Source organism: Lissotriton helveticus, chromosome 5_1 (genome assembly GCF_964261635.1).
Source record: "Lissotriton helveticus chromosome 5_1, aLisHel1.1, whole genome shotgun sequence".
NCBI lineage: Eukaryota > Metazoa > Chordata > Amphibia > Caudata > Salamandridae > Lissotriton > Lissotriton helveticus.
Genome location: NC_136065.1, coordinates 855,470,361 through 855,491,764, shown reverse-complemented (window position 1 = coordinate 855,491,764; position 21,404 = coordinate 855,470,361).

The window sequence follows — 21,404 nt, the reverse complement described above, 5'->3', positions numbered from 1 at the left end:
ATTAATATAATTGGTAATAATATTTTAAGTAGTAATTAATTGGTAAATAATTATTATTAATTAGTTAATTGGAAAATAAATATTCTTTATTAGTTAATTAATTATTATAATTTTGTTTTAATTTTGTAATACTAATTAATTGGTAATTAATATTAATTAGTTAATTAAATTATTTAGAGTAATTGTTATATATATAAAAGTTGTTATAGTTTGTTACATAATTGGGGAAAAATTCATTAATAATTAAATGAAATTAATTACAGTTAATGTGCTAAAATATTTTCATCGTTGTTATTGGTATAAATTGTACTTTATGTTTAGGAGCGGGATGTTGGGTTAATAGGGGATAAGGGTGGGGAGTAATTTAAAATAAATAATTAATTATGATATGTTTCTTATAAATGTATATTATCAATTAATTGGTAACGATAAAATATAATTTTTTTTAATAAATCATATAATTTTGTACATATTTATCATTAGTAAATAATTAGTAATTAATTAATATTAATTAGTTAATTCAATTATTATTTATACAAATGTTTTATTTAATAATTTGTTATTATTAAATATTTGTTTGGGAATAAATATTATAAATAATTACATTCAATTAATTACAGCTACTTTGCTAATATATTAACTTATTATTTATAGTTAATAATTCATTAATAGTTAATTAAATAATATCAATTACATTTGGGTACAGGAGGAAATTTTTGTGTTCAGGGTCAGTTTTCTCTCTTTAGGTAAAGGGGTATTTTTTTGTTTCAGGCTCAGTTTTCAGTTTTAGGGTAAAGGGGTATTTTAAGAGTTCAGGGTCAGTTTTTAGTTTGTGGGTAAAGGGGTATATGTAAGGTTCAGGGTCAGTTTTCAGTTTTTGGGGAAAGGGGTATAATTAATGTTCAGGGTCAGTTTTCAGTTTTTGGGTAAAGGGGTATTTTTAGTGTTCAGGGTAAGTTTTCAGTTTGTGGGTAAAGGGGTATATTTAAGGTTCTGGGTCAGTTTGCAGTTTTTGGGTAAAGGGGTATTTTTAGGGTTCAGGGTCAGTTTTCAGTTTGTGGGTAAAGGGGTATATGTAAGGTTCAGGGTCAGTTTTCAGTTTTTGGGGAAAGGGGTATAATTAATGTTCAGGGTCAGTTTTCGGTTTTTGGGTAAAGGGGTATTTTTAGTGTTCAGGGTAAGTTTTCAGTTTGTGGGTAAAGGGGTATATTTAAGGTTCTGGGTCAGTTTGCAGTTTTTGGGTAAAGGGGTATTTTTAGGGTTCAGGGTCAGTTTTCAGTTTGTGGGTAAAGGGGTATATTTAAGGTTCAGGGTTAGTTTTCAGTTTTTGGGTAAAGGGGTTTATTTACGCTTCAGGGTCAGTTTTAAGTTTGTGGGTAAAGGGGTATATTTTTATGTTCAGGGTCAGTTTTCAGTTTTTGGGTAAAGGGGTATTTTAAGAGTTCAGGGTCAGTTTTCAGTTTGTGGGTAAAGGGGTATATTTAAGGTTCAGGGTCAGTTTTCAGTTTTTGGGTAAAAGTGTATTTTTAGGGTTCAGGGTCAGTTTTCAGTTTTTGGGTAAAGGGGTATATTTTTGGGTTCAGGGTCAGTTTTCAGTTCTTGGGTAAAGGGGTATTTTTTGGGTTCAGGGTCAGTTTTTAGTTCTTGGGTAAAGGGGTCTTTTTTGGGTTCAGGGTCAGTTTTTAGTTTTTGGCTAAAGGGGAATTTTTAGGGTTCAGGGTCAGTTTTGGGTTTTTGGATAAAGGGGTATTTTTTAGGGTTCTAGGTCAGTTTTCAGTTTTTGGGTAAAGGAGAATTTTTTGGGTTCAGGGTCAGTTTTCAGTTTTTGGGTAAAGGTGTATTTTTTAGGGTTCAGGGTCAGTTTTCAGTGTTTGGCTAAAGGAGAATTTTTTGGGTTCAGGGTCAGTTTTTAGTTTTTGGGTAAAGGGGTATTTTTAGGGTTCAGGGTCAGTTTCCTGTTCTTGGGTATAGGAGTATATTTTTGAGTTCATGGACACTTTTTAGTTTTAGGGTAAAGGGGTATTTTAGGGTTCAGGGTCTGTTTGGGTATATGAAGTGTGAGAACAAAAATTCTAAATATTAAAAATATTTGAAATTTTTGAGTGACAAATAGTTGCTATTTTTTATGCTAATAATAACTTTTTTGAACTACTCAGCAAAAAATATACTAAAAAATTATGTTTATAATATTTATACAATATATATAAATATTTGACAATTTTTACACAATAACATTATACTAAAGTAGCTATTCTAATTTATACATGGTCAGTCTTCAGCACCTTTCCAAATATTATTTTTACTTGAGTAGGAATATGAAATAATAATTGGTCAGTGTCCAGCAACTTCTCTGATAATACTTTGACTGGAGTAGGAATAGCAATTATTAATTGGTCAGTGTCCAGCACATTTGCATATACATTTATTTAGTGTGTTATTATATTACAAGACAATGCAAAATGGATGTTTTCACAAAACTTTATTACAATTTTTTTTTTCATGTGTAATACAATACAATCACTATCAAATATAACATTAACATTTTTGGAAATGTTGTATTTGTAGAATAACACATTATCATTTATGTACATGTTTTAATTTGTGACACAAAACTTTTTCACAACATTTTTTATGTCAAAACAAAATCTTATTATCAATCACTTTCTGTTACAAGTATTTATATTGAAATAAATAAAATACCAGTTATTTTTCTGTTTCTTCCATTTATATTTAATAATGTTAATATTATATATTAATATTATTAAATATTTAATTTTAATATTTACATTTGTATAAAGTAACATGACAATTATTATATTTGCTCAAGATATGGAAATACTAATTAAGACATTTTTTTACACATATTTCTGACAATGTTGTTTTTAAATTATACATATAAATATATTATGTTGTTAACTTTATAACTGTAAAGGGGAATAATATGTATACTAATAATATCTGGTATTGGTAAAAGATTATTTATGCAATTATATACTTTTATAATACTTTGACATTATTATTACAAATGTATAATTAATTAATAAAAATAATAACAAATATATTTATTATTATTATTATTAATTAGTTCACTTAAACATTTATCTTTTCTTTTCAGAAATACATACATTCAGAGAAATAAAAATACTTTATTTAAGGCAATTATTTATATAGTAAATGGTTATACATTTTATATTAATAATAATAAATAAGTTATATTATTTATTATTAATAATTATTAACAAAACAATTAATCATGTTTAGTTATAAAGAAACACAAATTTTTTCCTATAAATGTACACAAAAATAATTTTTTTACATATATTATTTCAAGTGTTACATACTTATTTAATATTATTAATATATATTAATTACTATATATTAATTATTATTAAATACATTTATTTTTTTTAAACTGTTTAAATTATAATGAGTCTACTGTATTAATTTATTTCAATAACAATGTGTATGTATTATATTTTTTGACTATAACATTGTATTTTCTATGATACCTTCTCAACATTGGTTTAAGGGGACTACTTTTTTACCGCGTAAGGTTATTGAGCTTCGTTCAGGACTGGAGAAGCTCGCGGTTGGGTGTTGCTTCGTGTGGAGAGAGGTAAGGTAAATTTTATATACTATTTATGACTGAGTGGTAATGTTTGAGGGTATATTCGAACTGTGCTGTGTTTTTGAGTGTATGTATGAATTGTTTATGTAGCGTTTAGGTGTAATGTCGTCGTTATAGATGCGTCGTGTATGTTTTAGTTCTAGTGTTATTTGAATTGTTAGGAAATGTCTTCTTACATGGTTAATGTTAATTGTGAGTGTATTTACAAATTTTATGTGCTATTTGTGGGTGGGTTTCGTTATGTATGTTTTTTTACAGGTTCCGGTTCCTCGCATGAAAACTACATGGAAGGAAGCGTGTTTTTTTTCTGAGATACTAATGTATGACTTATTATGGTTATATTTTTACGTGTATCTCCTATTTTTCGTGTTTGCCAGGAGCGGATTTTTATCATTTTTACCTTTTTTCGGGTTTTTTGAGGGTTTCGTATTGGATTGCTACATTGGTATGCGTCAACGTTTTTTTTTAAAGTTGTGTGTATATCACTTTAAATCATAAAGTGTCCACAATACTGTTTTCAGGATTTCCTGGAGCGTTTATTTTATTTTAACATTATTTTCGGGTTTTTGATGGTTTCCCATATTGGATTTCTCTTACTTTGTAATGGATTGTATGGATTGTATTTTGCTTCATTACGTCTCTGTCATCTACAACAATTGTAAGTAATTTTATATTTCTATTTATTGGGTGGGAAATGTCGATCTTTATGTAATGTGTATGTGTGATGTAATTATAAATATTGCATATTTGTTCTGAAATAATGTTCAAATTTTTAATAAGTTTGTAAAACAAATATGTATTATTTATAATTGCTTAGAAATGTTTATGATTGTTATATGTACCATTATTGAAAGAAGATATTAGTATATTTTGTAGACATTTTTATAGTAGGGTTTTAGCTATTATTGACAGATATTCTAATCCTCTAGTTGTAGGGTATAGTGTGACTTGACTTTGCAGTAGTCGGAACATTTGTTTAGTTTGTTTAGTTAGTTTTGGACCAATTTGGGTCAATGATTGTTCCATTCTTAGTTCTTGATAGCTTTGTTCTTTTATCAAAGCTTGTAGTAGGTTATGGAATGTGGGTCTGGTTCTGCTTGTGGTAGCTTGGAAAGCATTATGCCACCCTTCTACACTGTTGTTGGTTTTTGCCTCTTGGTTTAAAGTACTAAGATAGACATTCCACCAAGGGATTTGGAATTTGGGTTGGCGTCGATGTCCAGATCTGTGCAACCTTCCCACCCAAGTATCTTCGAAATAATCCAGTAATGGGGTTAGTTTCTCTTCATTTCTCTTGTAATATGTGCTGTCAATTAATAAATTATAGTGTTCCGCTACATCGGTAACAGGAACGTAGGCCAGTGCTATCAATTTTTTAATTTGATAGGCAAAGGTGCTATCTGTTGAGTACAAAATACTTAAAGTAGATTTTTGGAGATGTCTCCATATGCTCTGATTGAAATGATAGTAACAACCCTGTATTGCTGTGTGGGGAAATATTTTCAAAATGCTATTAATCATAGCTAATTCGAAATCAATAATTATTTTTTCTGGAATTTTTTTTATTGATTTCATTTTTGAGAACATTTAATATTTCGGTGTAAGTGTTTTGCTGTTTGTTTGGTAGCAAACAGTAAATGAAAGGGATGTTATAGTTATGGTATAACCCGTGGATGGAATATAGTTGATAAAAAGGTTTTGGGCATGGTTTAAATGTGCCATCCATCATCCATTGGGGACACTGTTGGATTTTTCTTAAATTACTTGCAGTTGCAAACATTATGATTCTGTTTGTACTGCTTTCATTGTCAAAAAGGATAAATTTGTCTTTATTGTGTGTGATGGACATTTCTGGTGAAATAATAATTTCCTCAAAAGTAGTAGGGTTGGGTGGGGTTGTGGAAGTGCGTCTTTTAGTGTATGCAATTGTGCGTTTTAGTGAGTCAATAGAGGGTAGTTGACCTGAAGCATGGGCTGAGACTTTTAACAGTTCCTCTTTAAGGATTTGTGTTGTTGGTCTATCACTTTGTGTGCTAGCAGTCTTTATACTTTCTAAAGCATCTCTTATTTCAATTTCTGTGACATTGGGGGATGATTGTGTTTCCTGGTAAATAGCACATTAGTTTCCTCTGTAGTAGCCCTTCCATAACATTTGTTTGAGTAATATTTTGTACATTTCCAGAAAACTTTTCTACCACTTTGTCTTTCCTGACTATAAACATAACCCATATAACATAACAATAATTTATTTTTCTGTGACATTACAAATTCTGCACCTTCTGTCATTTTGTTTTACTTGTTCTAGGAAAGAGTAGAAAGAAACAAAATCAAATAACATATATTTCACTTAGTGGTGCAAACATAATTAATGTTGAATTTATACTTACGTTTACTAAAAGTAGTAATCACAAATGCAGAACTGTATTTTGAAGGACTTTCTTGTATGTATTTCTTTATTTACTGTTGGTATGAAAATATAGAAATGCTAAGTTAATGTTTATACATAACACACGTTTTTCCTAGGAGAAAGCAGTTTTTTAATTTGCTTAGGACTACATTTGATGTGAACATTACATATACTTACTTGTTTAAATAGTTGAGTTGTAGTATTTGGTGGAGTACATCAAGGTAGTCAAGTTTAGATCTGTAGAGAAGATAGAATAAATACATGTCACATATTATAAAATTTATTTTTAACCGTTGGGAAATTGGAAATATTTAAAAGTATACTACCTTCTAAATATGTACTTTTCTTTGCTGTAGGTAGAATAGATGTATGATGTATTCACAATATCTGTAGAGGAAATATAAAATACATAACATGGTGTTAAGAACATAGTTCTTGTTTTTTTTTGAAGTTTTAGACTAATTGATGTATACTTACATTTTTAACAAGGGTAGTCTTGTCTTTTGGTATAGTTGATGTTGGATGTTTATATTGGATCTGTAGGGAAGATGTAATATGCAACATATGTTGTTTAGAAACTAGCATTTTAAATTTTGGTTGTTTAATAACAAAAACATATATACTTACATGTTTAATTAGTGTAGTTCTATAAATTTGTAGTGTTTAAATCGGAAAATCGCAGAATATCTGTGAATAAAATATTTTAAGTAAAGTATGAATCTAGTGAAATAGTGTTTAAAAACAGCTGTTGTTTAGAACAGAGCATTAATATATACTTACTATCTTATTTTGCAGGGGAAGAAATAGGAGCAGGTATTAGGATTTTGTTTGTAGTAGTTTCTATCAGAAAAGGTGGAGGAGATAAAAATTACATAAGTGGAAGAGTTAGGAGATATAAGTAAAAAAGTAGACTACTAATTTAGATTTTTAAATAATGCAATGTAACTTACTTGAATGATTAGCTAGTGAGCTGGATCTTTAAAGATGTTTGTTCAGGAACAAAATCTTCATACTGTTGGCATCTTCTTTCCATAGAGTTAGCAGCAGCAAATGGTAGAATGGATTTATCCCTTTTATAGTATGTGTATTTTGTGTGCTTTGATTTGATTGGTTGTAGGATGAAAGGAAGAATTGTATAGGCTAGTTTGAATTTTTTTTAAGTTAATTGGTGTGTTTGTTGATGTGAGAATGGTGGTATGTGGTGGTTTCCGCATTAAAGCAGGTTAGTTGTTAAATAAAATAGATGTGTAAGTATAAAAATATTATGAAAATTTTAGTTACATGTAAAGATTCTTTTTCTAATGATATAACGATTTTAATATAATGTATAGGAAATGATGATAAATAGTAATGTTATAAAAGTAACAGGTAAAAATGTAAAATGTTTTTTGTATAGAGCAATGACTTTTATAGACGAGTAATATGTTATTTTAGACATAAAAGGGTACAAAAAAGAACTCGATATTTGTTTAGAAACGATATTTTTGTACTCTATATTTTAGTAGTCGATATTTTGGTAGTGTTAGGTGTAATTTCATGAACAACGATATATTAGTAGTCGATATTTAATAAGACAATATTTATGTACTCGATATTATAAGTACTCGATATTTTGTAGTCGATATTTTTGTATTTTGTGTAATAAGTATACAAAGTCGATATTTTTGTAGTCGATAATTATTCAACGATATTATTGCTAGTCGATAATGTGACCGTCGATAATATTTCAGTGATCCCGCCAGCCCAGATGGTAATTTACGGAGGGGGGGGGTTGATTGTGCTACAGGTGGGAGCCCGTCCTGTCTATAAATAAGCCAGAACCCCCACGATGAATCCGGGGCAAGAGGGGGGGCTCACTCACCCGTCCTGAATAAGGCCCTTGTTGTGTTGGGCCTCAGGCCCACATGGTGGCAAATAACTGACGCTGAAACAGGGTAGTACTGGACTGTATCTGGCCACGAGCACGTGCACCCGGGCCCTTTTATTTGAGGGGTCACGTCACTCGTGACAACCGCGATGGATGGGTGTGTGGGTGTAGTATGTCCAGCCCACAAAGGAGTGGCTGGAAGTCCAACTTCCTGCGGAACACTAGAACGTGTCCCGCAGGACATTACATTCCTCCCCAACTTTATTGACAAACAAACAAAATGTTAGTCCAACCTGTGGGGACAAAACAAACAGTTAACTAAATACCACAGGGTCCATCAGTCTCTAGAGTCAGGTGGCAGGACGACAGGGGACCTGGACTGGGGACTTTGCTTGCAGCAGAACCTTCTCAGCGGGCACCCGTAGTTTAACCTGAGGGGCTCAGGACACGACCACTGGCTTGGAGACGTCCGCTGCATACCGTCAGTTCGCCGACGATGACATGTTTTGCTGCTTTTGTCTGGCTTCCACTTTGCTGACGTCGGTTATGGTCTGTGGTGAGTTTTAAACAGTTCCTTTTAGTGGGTTGCGTCATGAACATGGATGGAGTCCCAAGTGACAATTCACTGAGGTGTTGCTGGGCCAACTGTTCCTGTTGAACTGCTTGGCTGTGACAGGTAACCTGTCATAGGGGCAATGTCTCTTCTCACTCTCCCGCCTGGGGAGGCCCGTTTTCGGGGTTGCTGCGGGACTGTAGGAGGGCTGCGCTGGGGGCTGCTTGTGTGCCATCTGAGGGCAGCTGCAGGACCACTGAGGAGCCGTTACTTAGTCGCATGCACAACCATCACGGGTGGATGAGTCTTGGTGAAGACTTGCACTCGCTGCCGCGGGTCTGTTGTAGGCCAGGTTCACAGGTGGCCTCTGGTTTCTTTCGTCGGCTGGTGTGGTGACGGTGCAGGACTCCAGTCCACCGATCTTCTGGGAGTTGTGTTGTTTGACGCAGGTGCTGACGGCTGGCGTGATGGTGGTTGCCAGCCATGTGGTGACTCGGGATGACAGGTGGTGGTGACTTGCTGGGAATGTTGGATGTCAGGAGGGACTTGGCAGCCATGTGCCTCCGCCTTGCTGAGGTGGAGTGCCTGTGGCGGATTGACACGTAGATTGTGGGGATCCTCTCTTGCCTGGCTTGGGGCCACTGCCGACTCCATCTTGAGGCAGTGTGAGGACGGACACTCTCTGCTGATCTTCACCCGTGGCATCCGCGGACAGGAGCAGGGATGCCACTTGACTTAGACTGCTGACGCTCGGGGATGGACGGTCGCCTGGGGAAGCGTTAGGATGAGATGCGGTTGGCGATTGCTGTGGCTTACGTATGGTTCACCCAGGAGGCTGTATCCACGGACGTCGGTCCGCCTTGGTGGCTGTCTGGTGTGTCAGGGTGTTCTCTTGGCTGGCTGTGAGTCCTTGGTCTTCCCCCTTTGTTGGCTTGTTCAGCCCACCTCTGCTCATCCGGTCTTTGGAGTGACAGGCCTGTCACTCTTCTTCTTTTCTTCGAGGGCGTTGCGCTTGGACCTCGAGGCGGCGCTGTCATGGCGCCGGCTTCTGCCTTCACTCTGGCGTGTTCGTTTGAACTGGTCACTTTGTGACGTGCTCCTTGCCTGCTGGGCGACATTACGTCCGGTCTTGTGTCGCTGTTTGTTGGAGCGCATGGTGCTGTGGAGGCCTGCCATGTGAAGTGTGCGACTCCTCTCCTGCCAATCTTGGGTCGCAACCAACTCTGTCTTGAGGCAGTGTGAGGGAGGACACTGAGCGTGGTCTTCGGCCCACTGCGGGGCTTCGCTGTGGAGGTGGAGATGTGAGTGCTCTCTTACCTGCATTCAGCAGTGCTTCTTTGTGGAGGTGTCTCCTGGGTTCTGTCTCTCCAGTCAGGTTCACTGGTGCTGTGTTTTGCGCGCCTCTGACTTTGCGTGCTCTTCCTTCGTCCTGGACGCTCTCTTCTGGCACTTGGGGTGCCTGTGGTGTGGTTGACGGTTGCACCTGTTCACCAGCAGGGGCGGGTGATGTGACCTCATCACTGGTGGTGGCTTTGGGCGGCCACGTGTGGTGCGTGCTCTGCACTAGTCTTGATTGCGACATTGCTGGGGGCAGCTTCCCTTGAGATGTCGCTTTCTTAACTGGTTGTCCATTCTTGCTAGTGGGGCCGTCCGTGTGTGGCTCTGAGTTTCTTGTAGCTCCTTGCGGGTTTTGTCAATCTCTTTCTCCCCGGGCTTTGCAGAGGTGGCAGGTGGTGCTCTTGCCTATATGATGCTGGTGCGGCTGGGGGTGCCTTGGGGCTCTTGGGTGTGGTGGCTACCTGTAGACTTTGCTGTCTTCGAAGGTGTCCTGGCTGTTCTCACTTGCAGGGTGCAGAGGGCCACTCTATGAGCATTCTTCTCTGAGGGTGCGTCTTGCTGTGCCTGGTGCAGTTAGTCTCAGCTACTGGGCATAAGCAGGCCGTCCTCCTGGTGGTGGTGTGCTCTCTTGGATCTGTTGACTGCCGTTGCCGGTTGGTTAGCCGGACGCTGTGCTCTTGTACTGCCGGTCTGTAGGGTGCAGTGCTTCTATGCTTGTGACAGGTCTGCAGCCATTGGTCGCAGTGGGCAGTTAGAGTGCTGGACCGCTCTTTGGATGCGCTCGTTTGGCTCCTCCTGCTAGGATCCTTTTGCAAACTCCTTTTGCTGATCCTGCCGCTTCTGGAAGGGTATTGAAGCGTCAGGGTTTGTCCTCTGGTCTGTGGTGCTGCCTGGGCTGATGGATGTGGGACACAGCTGGCTACCTGCTCTGGTCCGCCAGTCCTTCCGCACGTTGTGCCAGGGGAGCCACCAGGTGGTGCTGAGATTGTCTTGGTGACCTGCCCTGGCTGCTGCTGGTTTTGGGCTTTCTGGGAGCCTTTGGTGACGTGCAGCCCCTTGGGGTGGCGTGCAATGCGCCTTGTCTTCTGTGCTTCGCTTCTTTGAAACTTTCTTGTGCTGAGGCAGTCCTGGGGCCTGGTGACCCTTTGTTAGGTGTGGGTTTGGAGTCTCCCCTCTTCCAACTGTTGGCAGGAGCACTTAGGCATGGGCTTTGGAAATGCTTCTGAGCAGTCGTTAGGTGGTGCTGCAGTCACCTGTGCTGTGGTTTCTTTGCTGATTATGTGGTGTCTCTCAGTGGCCCCAGGTGACACTGTAGCCATCTCCTCGTAGAAAGTCTCACTCCTAGCTTGGACTGGAGGCACTTGTTTCAGGGCAGTTGTCTGTTGCAGTGCTAGGCATGTCCCACCTGGTCTTGACCTGCCTGTGTGTGTCTGTTTTTCTTTTTTCTTTTTGTGAAGTCCCAGGCTGGGAGCCCCTGTCTGGCCCTGCTCAGCGTAGTTGCAGGAGGGTGTGTTGTCTCTCACACTCACCGGGTGGCAGCACGGTGTCTAAGATGAAGGGCTTTGGTAGTCTGCTTTTGGGTGGCAGTCTCTTAGCCAGTTTGCTGCAGGCTACGGAGTGCTGACAGGGCTATTGTAGGGCTCCTTGCTGTGTGGGCTGATGCGGTTTGTACCGTTGGTCACTAGGTGGCGCTGTCACTACTTCTTAGGTCGTGGCAGTGGCAGTTTTCCTTCTGTGGCGGGCCGCAGGGAATGTACGCTCAGACACGGTCACTCCGTGGACTATTTCCCACATTCTCTCGTGGCAGATGCGGCGCCGCTCATGTCAGCTAGGCGGCACTGCAGGCAACTCGCAGGCTAGGGCTCCCTCTGCCGGAATCACGCTCAATCCGAGCTGTTGATGCGGGCGGGGCATGCAGTGTCGGACGGCTGGTCCTCCCGGTCCCAGTCTGAGCGGTCCGACGGGATGACCTCGGTGTGTGCATGCTTCACTTCCCATGCTGTGTCGCTCCTGACTGTGCTGGCATTTCCGGCGGGCTGCTGGGGCTTGACCACTACCTCTGGGGCACCGTGGGTTTGTCCCACTAGATGGCAGGGGATACTTCCGCATCGCCTTCACGGGCCGGCGGGAGTCGTGGCTGGCGGCTGTGCGGTCAGCGAGACGTGGCTGGGCTGCGGGCACTCACTTCCTTCAGGATCCTTTGGGCCTCAACGCCTCCACAGCGCGGCGGTACCGGACATCCTCCCTGTCCCACTGGTGGCATCCATGGAGACTGGTAAGTCCCCGCAGTGCCGGATGCAGACAGGCGGTGCAGGGTGCAGCGCGGAAGGCAGGGCTGGTGTAGTCACTGCGTCTCCTTGTAGTGCAGTAGACGCAGGGAGTGCAGTCTTTGGAGCAGTGCTTTTGCTCCCGGGTGGCAGGGATGCTCTTGGGGGCACTGTGCAGTGAGGGTCGCGGGGCTCTTCACTTTCAGCGGCAATTGCCGGAGTGTGACGGCGCTCTATTTCCAGAATAGTGAGGGGACTCACGCTTTCTTAGGCATTCCGGCGGCTGCTGTGGGGTGTTCGCCCACTCTCTTATCTTGCCAGAACTGCCGTGGGTGGAAGATATGAGAAAAATACATATGGTATCCCAACTGGTGTAGTTCAACAAGACAATTATTTGCGATATGTAAACAACATTATCAACAGGAGAGAAGGAGAATCAATTCAATTGTAATATATGTGCTCGCTGCAACATATTTATTCAAAAAGGTATTCAAAAGAAAAGGGGAGTAACAAGTCATGGGTAGAACAATTATACAGTTATTACAGCACTGCATGGAACAAAGTCAAAAACATGATTGGAAGTACCCAAAATGTACTTGGTGCTCAGTGCAGGTGAGTGAACGCACGGTAGCAGCAAGTGACAATAGAATCAGCGACGGCGGCGCAGGTGCAATGTGAACAATATATACAGTGAATTTGGTGACATGAGATGGTTCCGCTTTGTTTGTATGATAGGTCTTGATCTGTGTAGATATGTTTCAAGGGACCATTTAGTCTGAAGCTCCTGTGTTTGCGCTGAACGGTCGACGGCATTTCGATCCTCTTTTAGTTCAGGATCATCATCAGGACTAGGGTATGTGGCAGTGCTAAGACTGTGCGGGAGTGGTGTGTGCCGGTGGTCCACGGATCCATGGATCCACGGTCTGAAACCGGGGCAGGTGTGGCAGCATGGTCCCGGGGGCGATCGAAGCTATGTGGACACCGTGATCAGTACGGTTCCGAGGTAGGTTAGTACGGGCAGCGAGGCTCCGGAATGAATCTCAGACCGGCGCGTTCTCCAGGCGAAGTGAATCCGAGTTGGAGTTGCCTGGTGGAAGATAGCCAGGTGCCGTGTCACCCTCCTTATGGGCAGAGGGCCGCGTGGCGAGGTGGAGCCCGACCTTCCCAGCAGTTACGGGTGGCGGCTCATTTCCTCCTCATGAGGGAGGACTGAGCATTGAGTGGCAGGCGTGCGGGGTTGGCTACCCGCCTTGTCGACAGTGTAGTGTTGGGCCTCAGGCCCACATGGTGGCAAATAACTGACGATGAAACAGGGTAGTACTGGACTGTAACTGGCCACAAGCACATGCACCCGGGTCCTTTTTTTGCGGGGTCACGTCACTCGTGACACCCGTGATGAATGGGTGTGTGGGTGTAGAATGTCCAGCCCACAAAGGAGTGGCTGGAAGTCCAACTTCCTGCGGAACACTAGAACGTGTAAGCAGCAGCAAAGGTTGTACACTTCTCTTCGAGAATCCTTACCTCTTCCAACAAATCGAAAGAGATCTTTTCAATAGTGGATGAGCTATCCAACCTGGATAGACTGTCACTTAAACCCACTCCCTCTCCCGAGCTATGTGACAAATTGAACTCCTTCTTTTTGGATAAAATTACAGCCATTAAAGCTAGTATCATATGCCCCCCATCAATCAAGCCACCGAAGGACACTATCATGAACATCTCTATCATGGACATTTTTCCCTCAATTAGTGAGGAAACATTTTTTCTTTTACTGTCCAAAGTAAAATCTGGCTCTCCTCGGGACTGCTGCCCACCATATATATTGAGGGAGGTTTTTTCTTCCTCCCCTCAACCTGCTCTGTCTTTGCTCAATTCATCAATCTCTCAAGGATGTGTCCCCAGATCATTTAAGGACGCAATAGTGGTTCCCTTACTGAAAAAGATCGGGGCCGACACCTCGGAACCCTCCAACTATCGCCCGATCTCTCAGCTCCCTTACCTAGCCAAGGTATTAGAGGCACATGTGGCAAAGTGTATGTCCGATTTCATGGAACACACTGGACATCTGGACTCCCATCAGGCTGGTTTTCGACCGGGTCATTCTACAGAGGCAGTCATTCTGGCAGTCCTGGACGATCTCCGAAGGAAGGTTGATGCAAGCATCCCCCAAGCACTGGTCCTTTTAGATCTGTCTGCCGCGTTCTACACGGTGGACCATACCATCTTGGTGGACCGTGTCGGACGGGCAGGCTTTCAGGGCACTGCCCTGAAATGGATCACTTCCTTTTTGGAGGATCGTACGCAGGCAGTTCATTTATCCACCTTCACTGCCCCCAGGCTGAATACCACCTGCGGAGTCCCACAGGGATCTTCCCTGTCCCCACATCTATTCAACCTGTACCTCCTCCCCTTAATCAAAGCTCTGAAATAGAGGCAAGTATCCACATTTAACTATGCGGATGATCTGCAGCTCTCTTTTACTATTGATAACTCCACTAAGTCCATCACCGATTTCCAGGAAACTATGGTATTCATCCGTCACTGGATGGACCATAACCAGTTGAAACTAAACCCCGGGAAAACTGAGGTGTTATTAATAGGAGATAGCTGCATTCACTGGGGCCCCCACTATTGGCCCACAGAACTTGGTCCTCTGCCCAAACCGGCCTCTGCTGTAAAAAGTTTAGGGGTTAACATCGATCGCGATCTTTCGCTAAACACCCAAGTGGGTTCAGTGGTATCGAAGTGTTTCTTCCAGTTACGTAAGATTCTGAAGATCCACCATCTGCTCACCCAGGCAGCACTGATCCAGGTTGTGATAGGACTTGTCCTGTCTCACCTGGACTATGCTAATTCCATCTACCCGGGTCTTCCCCTGTATCAGATAAAGAGGCTCCAGCTGGTACAGAACCAGGCCGCGAGATTGATCTACCAACTACCCAAATGGCAATCGGCCAAACCCCTACTAAAACAACTGCATTGGCTCCCATTGCTTCAACGGTCAATCTTCAAACCTGCCTGCTTAACATTTAAGTCCTTGAACTGCTACAGTCCCATTTTCATCAACGATCTGATAATCAGGCACATCCCCATTCGTGATCTCCGTTCCAAACATCAAAACCTGTTAGTGAGCGCCAGGTTTAAGAAAAAGCGATATGGTGGCCGTCGCTTTGGATTCCTGGCGCCACAACTTAGGAACACGTTGCCATTTGAGATCCGTTCCTGCTCTGAGCTACTTCAGTTCAGAAGACAACTTAAGACTTGGCTGTTTACACAGGCACATGAATTAACTAAAGTGAATTAGTCTCCGTCCACACCCTACTCTGATCAGCGCCATGAAACCTTGGTCTACGTGCGCTTTATAAATGGGTTAAATAGAAATAGAAATAGGACATTACAGCCCTCTGCAGCCGTAGGGAGCATCTCAGCCCTTGCTCCGGCCCGCAGCAATGGGCAGCTAGGCTCAATGGCAGCGGCCATCGTGGTCGTCTGCAGTGGAGTCCTCCGGCAGCTGCCTCAACCATTTGCACCACTGCTGCCCGGCCCAGATCTATACAGCCCTGCGAGGAGTTTGTCAGCCTCCAACGTGGCGGCGGGTGAAGGTCCCAACCGCAATTGGAGCCCACACTCCGGCAGTCTGCACCAAGCCAGTAGCGGGGAGCACCAGAGCACAGGCCCCTGGCTCCGCCGGCAGCATTGTAGAGGGCAGGTGAGTGACGTAGGAGCCCCAGGGAGACCGCGTCGCTGAATTAAGGGTGGCCCAGCCACCAGGGCTGCATAGGTCGGCTCCGGAGGATCTCAGCCCACCCGTCCGCTGATCCCAGGCGTGATCGGGCAGCCAGAAGCCAGAGGGGCCAGAGCGCAGCGCAGCCAATGCCTGATCAGCAGGCCCCTGTCCGGGCACAGTCTTTCCAGCCAGCCCCACCCCCGCCAAATCGATCTCTTGCGGTGTGGCAGCCGTGAGTAAATACTATGCAGGGAGGTCTGCAGTACAATGAGTGCTGATGGAACAGGATATTAAAAAGATTTATCGGCGGGCCTCGGGAGCTTGTCTAGAGCGCATCCGCCATTTTGAACCGCTCGGCCACGCCCCAATTATAAGCCAGTTTTAATACAGAAAAGATAAGCTGCCCATGTGTAGGTCGTGTAGTGCTTACACTACAGGATAAGCAATTTTACAGTCCCCTTGTGATTCAACAGCCCTTTTAAGGGAAGGCACTCCTCGGGGTGGTTGCAAAAATACATTTGGACAATAACAAATATGATACTATAACACCAGTGCTAACACATCTCCAATGCTTTTTCTGAGAAACTCGCTCCATTTTCAGATCAGCGTGCATTGGTCTTTAAAAGCCCTGAAAGTAAACATGGCCAAATATCTACGGAACAAACTCGGATTCTCATGGTGGTGATTTCAGAAAGTTCTGAAACACTAACACATTTTGAATAGAACCCGCCCCACACCTCATCCCTGTCAAAAAATCGACATTATCCATTCCTCAGTATTTTTTCCCTGGATCTGCAACAGTGCACCACGAGACAGTAGATGAGACCACACCTTTCTCTACTTCCAAACTCTACTGAAAGATTACCGGCTTCAGATAACCAATAGAACTTAACAGTTTGTACGCCTTAACATTAAGTATCATTGGATACGGGCTCCTTTGCCTGCTCTGCACTCTTTTTTTACGTCTCCACCTGTCGATTACAATAAAGTTAACTTTGTCCGATTCAAGGGAATGGCCCTGATTATGAGTGGGCAGTTACTACACCCAGTGAATAGCAATATTACTTGGTCAAGTATTTAGCAGCTGTGGTACTAATTTGAGCTTTTCTCTGGAGAACGAGGCTTTACATGCAGGATTTCTTTTTCCGCAACAAAATCCATGTCTCAGAATATACCACAAGTTTTTCATCCAATGAATTTGGGCAGGTTTGACCCGCCAAATTTCACCAGGTGAAGATATACAGAGAAGCAGTTATTACCTTAGTACTTGGAAATCCAAATCCTGTGCAAACAGGGAATGGTGAAGGAATGGCAATTTCCTAGCCCTTTCATGATTAGGGACTTTGTAGACCATCTTTTCCTCTGGGTTACATTGTTAAATCTCTTGCTGGCACCCCTTTTTAGGCCTTTCTATCCAATTTGGGCTCTTCCATAAACGTATTTTAATTTTAGCCCCTTTCACTGTATATTGATACCTTATAGTGGTCTGACACCGCCTTCTTGAATCCTTCCTCTCTAGACCTACATAAATGAATGATACTTCGTTAATGTTCATTTTGCCGTTTCACCAGAAGAACTAATTATATTTTCCCCACATCTGTGCTTTCCTATTCTTTCATCAAGTCCCAGAAAAAGCACCCTGTATCATCCTAATGTTACAATAGAGCTAATCTTACAATAGTTTCCTGAAGCCCACCCCTTCCTCTTAGCTCTCTCCGAGCCTTCCATACATCTGACTATCACTCACTTTTCGTGCACATCTCTCAATGAACAGATAGCTGCACTCAAAGGTGCCAACCCATCATGTGCACAATCTGTCCTATCCAGTCCCCAAATCATCAAACCACTCCCTCTCTCCTCCATATCGCTTTTACGTATTGTCTTAAAGGGAACTTGTTTTACACCCACAAAAATAAAACCCGGATGAGCCTTCGGTCCCGGCTATTATCATGTTTCTCTATTCCCATTCTTTGCTAAGAACCTCAAGTGATTAGTGTGCAGCCAACACCTCACCACGGTAGTGCCATTTATGCCACTGTCCCTATGTACTAAGAATGAAGAGGTGTAGTTAAAGGCCGGCCCGATCATCAGAAAAGTTTTAAAACAGCAAAAAAAAAAAACTTTTTGCACACAAAAAAATCTACAGATACATCTGTGGAAACTACATTAACAAAGCCAAAAATGATGAGCGTTAGTATAGCAACCACTTCCCTCTACATTTAATTTCTTTCAGCATTTCTAAATGTTTGGGAAGCAACCTAACTTACATTTTTAAATCCTCCAGCCTACTCATAGACATCACTCCTGACTCCCTCTTTGAGCATCCGAAGATCAATGACTGTATTCCAATCTCACTGAAGTATACAAAAGAGGTTTCAATTACAGCATCTCTTACCAGTCTGTGTGTTACGATGCCATGATTTCTACTCTCCTACACATCTTCCCTCAAACCCCTGTGCATTATGGTGCCCTTAAGGAGCTCACATTTGTCATATTTAGTCATTGGGGATAGGAGAGAGTCTGCAGTAAGCGACTGGGCGAATCACACTGGGCACTTTTCTGCAAAGACTCATGCAAGTGATTACTACCTAACACAGCCTTCAAACAGCTGAGCTCCCATTACAAAAAGCATCGGCAAAGCAATAGGCCTAGGTTTAATGTGTCAGTGTATGCAGCGTTAGCACAATAGAGCAAAAAACTCGAGAAGAAGCCAGCAGGAGCCAACAAACATGGCTACAGTTGTTAAGTAGTCCTTCATGCAATCCAAAGCAAGCACTGGAGTGAAGGTGGATGGATACACCCAGCCAATAGCATTAGGTGAGAGATGAATAGTCCTCTGGGCTGAGCCAAGATGTAATTGGCAAAGTCGACAGCCAATGTCAAAACTTGGCGAAAGTCCACTTTATGTATATTGATAACTATAGGTCTCTTGACTGTTGTGCTGATAAAACCCAGATCAAAAATGTCAGTACCATAGTACGCGCTTGCAGTGTCGCCATTTTATGTTGATTTCAGCCACTTGGTCCACCACCTCTTGACCCTGGTCATTCCTCTTCCCTCTCTTTGCAGCTTAAAAACACTTTCTTGCGGTTTAGGACTTTATGGAGGTATTGGGAATACTGGGAATTTCCACAAATGCCCAAAATCTGCAGGGATTTTCTAAATTATCCAAAAATATAAAACTCAAAAAACAAGAAATGTGTTTTCCATGGCAAAATCTGCACCGCAGATGCAGAATGCCGCTGGTGAGGGACAAGTAGCTTTCCTTTCATCCCAAATATGTCGTCTTTTGCAGACTTTATTGACGGTGTTATAGCAATGGTCTCGCTGTGGCTCAGATAATACTGCCGCCTCCTCTGGCGCATAAATAACTTAATACAAAAAGTCGTCCTGCATTGAATATCCGTATAGTTCTCATTACCCGCTTTCACTGAAAGAAGATAAACCAGAGGGCCCTCTCACTGATGAACCCTCATCTTTCCAGAATTACCCCCGCCCCCTCCCCTATAACGCAATCTAGCCGCACCGCTGACTACAAAGCTCTGATGAGCTTCGCCCGTCCCATAAAATCCGTTTTTCTTCAGAAATAAAGCAGCAGGATTGAAACACACATTAAGTTAATGATCCCTTCTCCTTACACTCAGCACAGGGGGTGCTTACAGTATTTAAATTTGCTAGGCACAATCTCGTCTTCAAAGATTTTCCGTGTTTACACCCACGCCCGGTTGCTGTCAGGCAGAACTTTATCGTGACAACAGCCTCAATGTCACGATATCTGACAGAAATTTGTAGAGCAGGGGTGTGAGGGCCGCGCAAAGGTCTTTACCCCAGTTTCAGCCCTACTCCGCCATTGCAGGGGACTGTTTGGGCTGCAGTGGTCCATCGTGCTTTGAACGGGGGCCTGCGACCACCAGGGAAACGCCAGCGTGGCCGAACGACCAGTCCGGCTCTAAGGCAAACAGGTGCACAGTTCGACGATGCCTACATCGTGCCCTCTCACCAGACGGTACTTCCGGTTCTAAAGGGTTAAATCTGATCTGTGAAGAGCACAGGCCCGAGCCGTGCCTGGGCGGGCGCCCGGTGTGACTGTAGAACGATGAAGAGAACCCAGCGCCTGGAGGGATCGGGAACTATTTTTACATCCTCCGAGCAGATGAGATACGAAATGAGTTTCTGCTGCCTGAGCAACTCGGAGTTAATGGACCGTGGTCCCAATATAGGACGCGCCGAACGCGACTGAAGCGCTCTTTCCCATTACCATGTGCAAATCGGCCAGCTCAGAACACACAGGCACATCCGAGCTAATGACGGAGGATTATCCGCCGAGCAAAGAGAGCCGGCCCGGGAGGGAATAGTTCTCGGGGACAAGAGGGTGGCCTAGGGGCGAGTGTCGAGTGAGGCGATCCAACCACAGGTGCATTCAGAGACAGGCGACCATAGAGACACGTGAGAGGCGAGAGCACCCACCTTTGAGACAAGTGAGGCCAGGGCTTTAAGCGGGACGCATTAAAGGGGAGAGGAGATGGGGGAGGGGGCTCTAACAGAGGAGTGGCCTATGTAATTAAGGGTGCGGTTCAAACATACAGATGCAAAGTCTACGATTTCCATTGTATGTCACCCAACCGGTATGTTGGTTCCTCTGAGCTGTTATTGCATTCAGATATATAACACAATAGCTGACATATACCTACAACCAGCTAGGACTATTGGCTTTATCAATGGTTGTTGGCTGTGTAAAATAAATGAGTACAAAAGGGGGGGGGGTGATGTTATGTTATGTTATGTTATGTTATGTTATATTAATTTATTATGCGCGCAGATACTCCAGCCAAGGAGCGGACGGAGCATCTGAATCAATAAATGAGTAACATCAATCCAAATGCTTCGAATTCGCAAATGAGAAGGAATAAAACATTACTTGGGCTTGGGGACAGGGTAGCGGTCTTAAGCCCTTTTTTCTCTCAGTTCTCTACATTTGCATATCTTACACCTCATCTCTCCTCTTCAGCACCTTCTTTTCACTCTCCTAGATGCACTCCTCGCATCTCGTTCACATCATCCTCCGTGAAGCATATAACTCATCAACCAGGGCTTTAAGTGGACCGGGTCTCACCGGTGCTGAGTACTGGCAGTTTTTTAGAGGGGGCCTTGAAACGGGTCTCTATCGGGCTTTGTTTTGTGCCCTGGCACAGTCGGACTGCAGTGCCAGCAGGCACATCATAAAGCGAACATAAAGGTAAGTGATAAACAAGAGATGATCATAGAGAAAATCCAGAGACATGCGAAGCAACAGTAGACACAGGTTAACTAAGGCAAATTACTTTAGTTTAGAGGTAAGTAACAGACAGGAAAGGAATGAAAGTGACCATCGAGATAGTTGGGCGACCATACTGACAGACGAGAGCCAAACGAACTGACCAGGTAATGAGAGACAGGAGTAATGACCATAAAGACAAGTGAGAGGCAGAACATCAACCACAGAGGCAGGTGAGAAACAGGAGGAAGCATAGAGGCAGGAGAGAGACAGACACGCAAACCAAAGAGAGAGAGAGAGATAGAAGTAACCAGAGATAGGTTACAGCCAAGAGAGCTGATCTTAAAGGTGAGTGAGAGACAG